This window comes from Lathyrus oleraceus, chromosome 1, assembly GCF_024323335.1.
Source record: "Lathyrus oleraceus cultivar Zhongwan6 chromosome 1, CAAS_Psat_ZW6_1.0, whole genome shotgun sequence".
Taxonomy (NCBI): Eukaryota; Viridiplantae; Streptophyta; class Magnoliopsida; order Fabales; family Fabaceae; genus Lathyrus; species Lathyrus oleraceus.
Window position 1 is genome coordinate 441,929,914 of NC_066579.1, and position 9,142 is coordinate 441,939,055.

The window sequence follows — 9,142 nt, forward strand, 5'->3', positions numbered from 1 at the left end:
TTTCATGTCTTTCAGAAATTTTAAATTAATTGTGCGAGGAGGTAGTGGTTCAAGTGTAGCTATCTCATCGTTCAGGCCAAGAGCCCGAGCAATATACGTAACAAGCCCTCCAAAAACAATCGGTCCTGTTTTGTTAGTAAATAAAGTCATATGAGCAAGCATAAACGGGACCGGATTGATGTGGGTTCTAGTGAGGCATCCTTGCAAAAATAGGAGTTCACGAGCATTTACCTTGTTTGGACTTTCCCGGCCAAAAATAGTACATGCCAAAAGAAGTCTAAAAACTCTTATGGCCGGGTTGTGAATGGTCGACGCAAGTATCCCTTCGAAAGAATTAATTGAAGAACTTGAAAGCCTTTGCCAGAAGGTAAATACCTCGGCCGACCACTCCGCATCCAAAGGTGCCTCACAAATTGCACCTTCCCTATGAGGGATTCCTAACAAACCTGCTAGATTGTCGGTACTGAATTCATACTCAATTCCGAACAGTCTAAAAATAACAGTACCAACAGTGCTAGCAGTGTTAGGACTGACAGTGTATATTAAAGAACTCAAAAACTCAGTTGTCAGTCGCTCATAGGTAGGTTCCTGATTAATGAAAATATTATGCAAGCCTAGAAATTCTAATAAATTAAAAACACTATGATAAATACCCAAAGCATACAGACAGTTATCGTCGACGTACCTAGTCGAGAGAATTTCTCGACTTTGAAGCCTCTGAATAATTTTCCGTTGCCTTTCGCCCGGTCTTCCATCACGAAGAAGAAATCCGTTGAACTCCATTGTTGAATGCTCCTTAGGTAGTGAAAATGGTAGAAAAAGTGGTTTATGAGGGAATGATAAAGTTTTGATTTTTTTGGTTTTTTGATGGATGAAAATGGAAATGGATGTTGGATATGTTTTATGGATGGTGGGTATTTTGGAAATGAGGGAGCTTTAATGGGGTTCAAGGAGGATTTGGAAGGTTGGAAAAATGGGTTTTTGGTGAAGAAAGGGATGAAAATGGTGGAAATGGGGATTCAGCCCCGTACTTGTTGTTGGTACGGTGTGGCGCCCGCCACAGGGCCTATGGCGCCCGCCACAAGGCCAATTCCTGGGCCTTGTGGTTTTGGATCCTCCTTTTGGGCCTTCTTGCACCTTTGTCTTCCGGGGGGTCTGAATAGCGTTTTCTTCTTCTTTTCAAGGCTTGAGGCTTGCATATTTTTTTGTAAAGACAAAAATGAAAATATTTTTGTCTTATATTTTTTTTTCTTTGCACGACAAAAAATAAAATAATTAAAGAAACAAAAGAAAAAGAAAAAGTTAACATTAGTGCATAATATGTATATATATAAGAAATTCAGAGTGCATGAAAATATAAAAGCTGCAGTAAAGTAAAATATGTCTGGAAATGCGATAAATAAAATACTAGGGTAATGCTGTCAGGGTAGAATGAGTCATGTGGTAGGCGTCTTTTCCTGGCTTGATCCACGAAACTCAGCTATCTCCCTCCGAAGCTCTTCAATCTCCTGATGTAGAGCATCGGTCTCTGAGGCATGAGTGAGATCAGAAACCTGCATCTGTAACTCTAAGTCTGCCACTTCCTGCTTGAGCAGGGCAGTCTCCTTACGGAGCTCATAAATCTGTGTTTGTAGGTCAGGTGGCTGCAGAGACAAATTGTTAGACATAACAGTGATCTGGGGAGTAAGAGGTGTAGGAGTGTACTCAGCGGCGGGAGGCGATTTCGGCTCTTCGACAGTCTCTCCATAACCCTCTAGAGCATAACTCCAATTTTCAGGATCATGGACACTGGTCATCAGCTGATCTGGTAATGTGAAATAGTGTATCGCTTCGCCGTCGATCAGCAGTCTAAACATGTTGGGCTCAAAAGAAGCCCTCCTCATCAGTCCTCTATCAAGACAAAAATCAATATCCAGGGTGGTGTAGAAGCAGAAGGTCCTGAGGTGCAATAACTTGCGAGACAGACCCAATGCAGTAGCAATCTGTGTAACAATCCCACCGACATGGATGATGCCTACGGATGATCTGGCAACACTAGCCAAGCCCTTTAACAGAAAGTTGCCACAAGCAACAGGGCGAGACTGAGTCGCACAAAACAGTAGGAAAATCTCCTCTTCACTTAGCAGTGTCTCTGTATCTGGAAAACCTAGGAAAGAATGTGCTAGAATCATCTGGAAGTACCTCAATGCAGGGTTGTGGATTACCTGAGAAAACTGGGTAGAAGGATCTTGGCTCCCTCCGCCGGATATTTTAGTCCAAAACTTTTCCACTTCTCTGCTCATAAAATACCCCATCGGTGTATCTGGAATAGCATCAGGAGTAGTCTGGAAACCTAGCAAATCACCAAACTCCTTGTGAGAGAATGAGTAGTCAATCCCGAACAACCTGAAAACAGCGAGTCCATCGGGTCCAGCCCAGGGGTCATAATGAAACGAGCTGAGGAACTCAAGAGTCAAGTTCCTATAAGTGTTGTTCCTGTAGTCAAACTGTTCCCACTGGAGTTGATGGCATAAAAATCTGACGCTTGGCTCTATCCCCAAGGCATCCATGCAGTCATGGTCAGGGTACCTGGTAGGAGCCATAGGGCGTCTCATGTGAACATAGTAACGCTCTCTCTGTGTATCATCTCTAAAGGCCACGTGCATGTCATCAGGGTTCTGCATTCTGTACAAGGTTAGCAAACAAGTCCTGAAAGCACATAAAACATTCAATCGTTAGTCCTGACATAATAATAATAATATAAACAAAATAAAGTAAAAGTAAAAAATAAAAAGTACAAAAAATAAGAAAAACCATGGGTTGCCTCCCATGCAGCGCTTGTTTAACGTCATTAGCTCGACGACCGATATTTAAACATCATTGGAAGGATATGGTGGATCACTCAGAGTATGGCAGGTGTATGTTGTCGGGACGTCACCTCCTTCGTAGGGCTTCAACCTCTGTCCATTGACGATGAACGGTTTACATGTCTGGTTCTTGATTTCAATAGCACCGGATCTCAGGATCTTAGATACTTCGAAAGGGCCAGTCCATCTCGAACGGAGTTTACCTGGAAAAAGTCGTAACCTAGAATCGAACAGGAGAACAGGATCGCCTATTTTGAAGTCTCTTCTTATGATTCTTTTGTCATGCCAAGCTTTTGTTCTTTCTTTGTATATGATGGCATTTTCGTAGGCAGATTGTCTGAGCTCTTCTAATTTGTGGATGTCAAGGATACGTTTCTCACCAGCTGTCAAGTAATCCAAATTCAAAGTTTTGATGGCCCAATAGGCCTTATGTTCCAATTCAAAAGGTAAGTGACATGATTTTCCATAGACCAGTTGATAAGGGGTTGTTCCTATAGGAGTTTTGAAAGCGGTTCTATAGGCCCATAATGCTTCTTGAAGTTTCTGTGACCAATCCTTTCTAGATATAGAGACAGTCTTCTCGAGGATTTGTTTTATCTCCCTATTAGATACTTCCACTTGTCCATTGGTCTGTGGGTGGTATGGTGTTGCTACTCTATGCTTAACTCCATACTTGCTTAAAAGTTTATCAAATATTCTCGATATGAAGTGCGATCCTCCATCGCTTATGACTAAACGGGGTGTTCCAAACCTGGGAAATATATAATTTTTGAATAATTTGATGACTACTCTGGTGTCGTTTGTGGGTGCGGCGATAGCTTCAATCCATTTAGACACGTAGTCAACAGCTACTAAGATGTACTGATTTCCAAAAGATGGTGGGAACGGTCCCATAAAGTCTATACCCCATACGTCGAAGAGTTCTACTTCTTGGATATTTCTTAACGGCATTTCATTACGTCTTGAAATATTTCCTGTGCGTTGGCATCTATCACACTTGACAATGAAAGCATGGACATCACGCCACATAGTAGGCCAGAATAGGCCAGCTTGAAGAATCTTGGCGTAGGTCTTAGATGTGCTTGCATGTCCACCATAGGGTGCAGAGTGACAATGCTCAATTATATTATTTACCTCTTCTTCTGGAACACAACGGCGGAAAATGCCATCTTTACCTCTCTTGAAAAGAAATGGTTCGTCCCAATAGAAGTTTCTCACATCACTATAGAACTTCTTCTTCCGGTGGTAGTTTAGATCAGGGGGTATGATGTCAGCGGCTAGATAATTAACAAAGTCTGCATACCAAGGTACATCACTTATGGCTAAGGATTTTTGAAAATACTCATGAGGGTCTGGGTTATCTTCTTCAATGGTTTCTAGTTGGGCTATCAGTCTATCATAGGCAAAATCGTCATTTATGGGAACTGGATCAGGTTTCAGGTATTCTAGCCTAGATAGGTGATCAGCTACCACATTATCAGTGCCTTTCTTATCACGGATATCCAAATCAAACTCTTGCAGTAATAGAATCCATCGAAGTAACCTAGGCTTGGCATCCTTTTTGCTTAGTAAGTAACGAATGGCAGCATGGTCGGTATAAACTATAATCTTGGCTCCTACTAGATAAGATCTAAATTTGTCTATTGCAAAAACTACAGCTAGGAGCTCTTTTTCGGTTGTTGCGTAATTGAGCTGTGCAGCGTCTAGGGTTCTACTGGCATAATAAATCACATGTAACTTCTTATCTTTTCTCTGACCTAGAACGGCTCCAACAGCGTAATCACTGGCGTCACACATTATCTCAAACGGTTCTGACCAATCAGGGGGTTTCATTATAGGTGCTGAAGTCAGAGCTTCCTTCAGAAGATTAAATGCTTCAGTACATTTTTCATCGAAGATAAATTCAGCATCTTTCATTAAAAGACCAGTTAAGGGCTTTGTTATTTTGGAGAAATCTTTGATGAAACGTCGGTAAAATCCGGCATGTCCAAGAAAACTTCTTATCTCCCTGATAGTCTTCGGCGGTTTTAGATTCTCTATGACTTCTATTTTTGCTTTATCTACCTCTATACCTTTTTCGGAAACTATATGTCCTAAAACAATCCCTTCGGTGACCATGAAATGACATTTTTCCCAATTTAGCACAAGGTTTACCTCCACACATCTCTCCAGGATTTTCTCAAGGTTGACAAGACAATTTTTGAAATCTGATCCACAAACTGAGAAATCGTCCATAAATACTTCCATAATTCCATCTAAATAATCAGCAAAGATAGACATCATGCAGCGTTGGAAAGTTGCAGGAGCATTACAAAGTCCAAAAGGCATTCTTCTATAGGCAAAAGTTCCAACTGGGCATGTAAAGGTAGTTTTTTCTTGATCTTCGGGGTGAATAGGTATTTGGAAGAATCCTGAATATCCATCTAAATAACAAAAGTAAGAGTGTCTGGCTAGGCGCTCCAACATTTGATCTATGAATGGTAATGGGAAATGGTCCTTCCTAGTTGCTTTATTTAATTTTCTATAATCTATGCACATACGCCAACCTCCATCGGTTCTTTTTGCTACAGGTTCGCCCTTCTCGTTTTGCACGACTGTGATGCCTCCCTTTTTGGGTACTACATGCACGGGACTCACCCATTTACTGTCCGAGATCTGATATATTATACCTGCCTCTAGTAACTTAAGAACTTCAGTCTTAACTACCGCACTCATTATAGGATTTATTCTACGTTGGTGTTCTCTGGAAGGTTTTGAATCTTCTTCAAGCAAAATCCGATGCATGCATACGGATGGGCTTATTCCTTTTAGATCAGAGATCTTATATCCTAAGGCTGAGGGGTACCTACGTAAAACTTCTAATAATTGATCGGTTTCTTTTTGGTTTAAGGTAGCACTGACTATAACTGGACGATTCATATCTTCATCCAGAAATTCATATCTCAGGTTTTTAGGCAGTTCCTTAAGTTTTACGGTCGGTTTCATAGGGCAAGGCATAGGATCTGGGGTAAGAGATAAACATTCGTGAAGGTTATCATCAATGTAGGGTGTTTTATAATTGTCATCTTCCAAAATAAGGGTTGATGGCAATTTTATAGATTTATTTTCTTCTTCTTGTTCTAATTCCCTAATGCATTCTTCGATGATATCTAAGGCATAACAAGAATCTCCTATCACAGGTGCCATAAGAAATTTTGACAATATAAATTCTATCTTCTCTTCACCTACCTCAAAAGTTAGTTTTCCTTTTTTAACATCTATTACGGCTCCAGCAGTCGATAAGAACGGTCTACCTAGGAGGATTGGTATGTCGTCATCTTCTTTAATGTCCATGACAACAAAATCAGTAGGTATAAACAACTGACCCACCCTAACAGGGACGTCTTCAAGTATGCCTATAGGGTATTTAACGGATCTATCGGCTAATTGAAGCGACATCTTAGTAGGTTGTAATTCTCCTAAGTTTAATCTCTCACAAACTGCTAAAGGCATTAAGCTCACACTAGCTCCTAAGTCTAGAAAAGCTTTTTCGATGACATGATTCCCTAAAATACAAGGAATGGAAAAATTTCCGGGATCTTTATCTTTCTTTGCTAACCTATCTTCGGAAATAGAATTACATTCCACGGGTTTCGGATCTTCAAGTCTACGTTTATTCGTAAGTATGTCTTTGAGAAACTTAGCATAAGAAGGTATTTGGGTGATGGCTTCTGTAAAGGGGATTTCTACGTGAAGTTTTTCTATAACCTTAACGAATTTTTGATATTGATTATCGATTTGGGTTTTCTTTAATCTTTGAGGGTATGGTATTGGTGGTTTGTATGGCGGTGGTGGTACATAGGTTTTATTTTTAGGTTCTTCTCCTTTTTCTTGACTTTCCGGGGTTTCAGGCTTCTCTGGTTCCTTTTCCTCACTCCTCTCAGAAGTTTCAGGCTCACTTAATCTAGGGTTTAAAGGCTCCTTATAAGCGGTTCCACTTCGTAGAGTAATGGCATTAGCTTGCCCTTTCGGGTTTTGTTGAGGTTGTCCAGGGAACTGTCCTCCAGGGGTAGTCTGTGGGGCTTGGTTTAACGCTACCTGAGAGATCTGGGTTTCAAGCATCTTATTATGAGTAATGATTTGATCAACCTTGGTTCCTAACTGGGTAATTAGTTCGTTAACATGGACGCTTTGGTTCATGAACTCTTTGTTTTTCTGTTTTTGAGCAACGATGAAATCTTTTACAATTTCTTCAAAGCTCGGGTTTGGCGGTACAGGTTGCATAGGTTGATTTGTTCTAGGGGCTTGGTAACCTTGTTGTCTCGGAGGTGCGGTATTTTGAATAGGGTTATTATTTTTGTAGGAGAAGTTTGGGTGATTCCTCCATCCAGGGTTATATGTGTTAGAAAATGGGTTCCCTTGGGTATAGTTCACTTGCTCAGTGTTGGTTTCATTTAACAGATTGCATTCGGCGGATTGGTGTCCTTGCGTTCCACATATCTCACAATTCGGCGAAACTGCGGCTACAGTATTCGGAGTTGTACACATATGTTCGACTCTAAGGGCCAACGCGTCCATTTTAGCCTGCATCATGTCTATAGAGCTTAGCTCATGTATTCCTCCTTGGGCTTCCTTCTTTTCCACTGTCGCTCGTTCTACTCCCCATGATTGATGGTTTTGGGCCATATCCTCGATAAGGGCACTAGCTTCAGGGTAAGGTTTATTCATCAGTGCGCCACCAGCGGCAGCGTCGATGGTCATCTTAGTGTTATAATGAAGTCCATTATAGAAGGTTTGGATGATTAGCCAATTCTCTAAGCCATGGTGTGGGCATGCTCTTAATAGTTCTTTATATCTCTCCCAGGCTTCGAACAACGACTCTCCTTGGAGTTGGGTAAATCTAGTTATAAGGTTTCGAAGAAGAGCGGTCTTACTTGGGGGAAAATATCTAGCAAGAAAAACTTTCCTAAGGTCATCCCAAGTTGTTATTGAATTGGGTGGAAGGGAATCTAACCATGATAGAGCTTTATCTCTGAGGGAAAAGGGAAATAATCTTAAGCGTATCGCCTCAGGAGAAGCTCCATTGGTTTTAAAGGTGTCTGCTAACTGAAGAAAGTTTTTTAAATGTTGGTTTGGGTTATCAGTAGCGAGACCTGAGAATTGTCTCTGTTGCACTAATTGCAGCAGGGATGGTTTGAGTTCAAAATTATTGGCTGGGATAACGGGGTTTACTATACTGGAACTAGGTTCCTCGTTTGATGGTTGGGCGAAGTCCTTAAGAGGTCTTCGGTTTTGTTCTTCGGCCATAGCTATCCTATTCCTATGGAAAAATAAACGTGCGCGAGCGTAACGTTCAGGTTCAGCTAGAGGGTCTACTAAACTTCCGGCACTGCGAGTCTTTCGCATTGACCGGTGGGTAACAACCTAAGTCTAAACGGTATAACTACAGGGTAATGAAATTTGACGAAATTGGTCCCCGGCAACGGCGCCAAAAACTTGATGCGTGTTTTTCGCAAGTGTACGAATCACGTCAAAGTAATATAAAAGATTATCGAATCCACAGAGACCAAGTGTCAATCTATCAAACCTGTTGTTATGGTGTGTATCTAAGGCAACTATTTTTAAGGGTTTTAATAAGGGTGCAATGGTAAATAAAATTATAATTTTAAATAATAAATAAAGACAGGCTCGAATGTAATTCACGCAATCAATGATAATCCAGTACTTGTTAGTGGAACTACTTATGGGCAATGTTTTCTCCTTTGAAAAGAACTAATTTAACAGGAACTGTCGCTTTCGCGTATTCAGAACCGAGTTGTACTCTCTAATCAACCCCTCCTATTGTCACGGATAAAAAGGTGCATACTGCGTTAGAGTAGTAAACCTATTTTTAAGAAATATAGTATCTTAACTAAGTTGAAAAGTATTTTAACCTGGACTTCTTAGCAAAAAGAGGTTCTTACGAACCAGAGTTTAAACTTCCTAACGCGTCCGAAAATCGTTTTAAAATCTCTTTTCTTTTTAATCTAAAATCTCCTAATAAACTAGACAAAGCGCTTTTGGCTGTTTTTGAAATAGTTAAAAACAATTACTTGAATTGAAAGATAAAATAGCCCTTAGGTGTTTCCACGAACAATTATACTGATTACTGGTTTAATTACGATCCTTACATTCTAACCTTTATAGAATTAGTTAGACATGATAAAGTAAATATTCTTTTTATAGTTTTTCATAAAAGTAATTTAAAGCGAGTGCGGATAATAAACAAAGTAAAGTGCGAGTGCAGGAAATAAACAACGTAAATGTGCGAGTGCAGG

General features: G+C 40.4%; 1 non-coding gene across 1 annotated transcript; it reads left to right on the plus strand.

The window, feature by feature from the left end:
* Positions 1-7,641: 7,641 nt before the first annotated feature.
* Positions 7,642-7,748, plus strand: LOC127116743 (small nucleolar RNA R71). Its single transcript, XR_007801538.1, has one exon. It is a non-coding gene; the product is annotated as a small nucleolar RNA R71 (small nucleolar RNA).
* Positions 7,749-9,142: the final 1,394 nt, after the last annotated feature.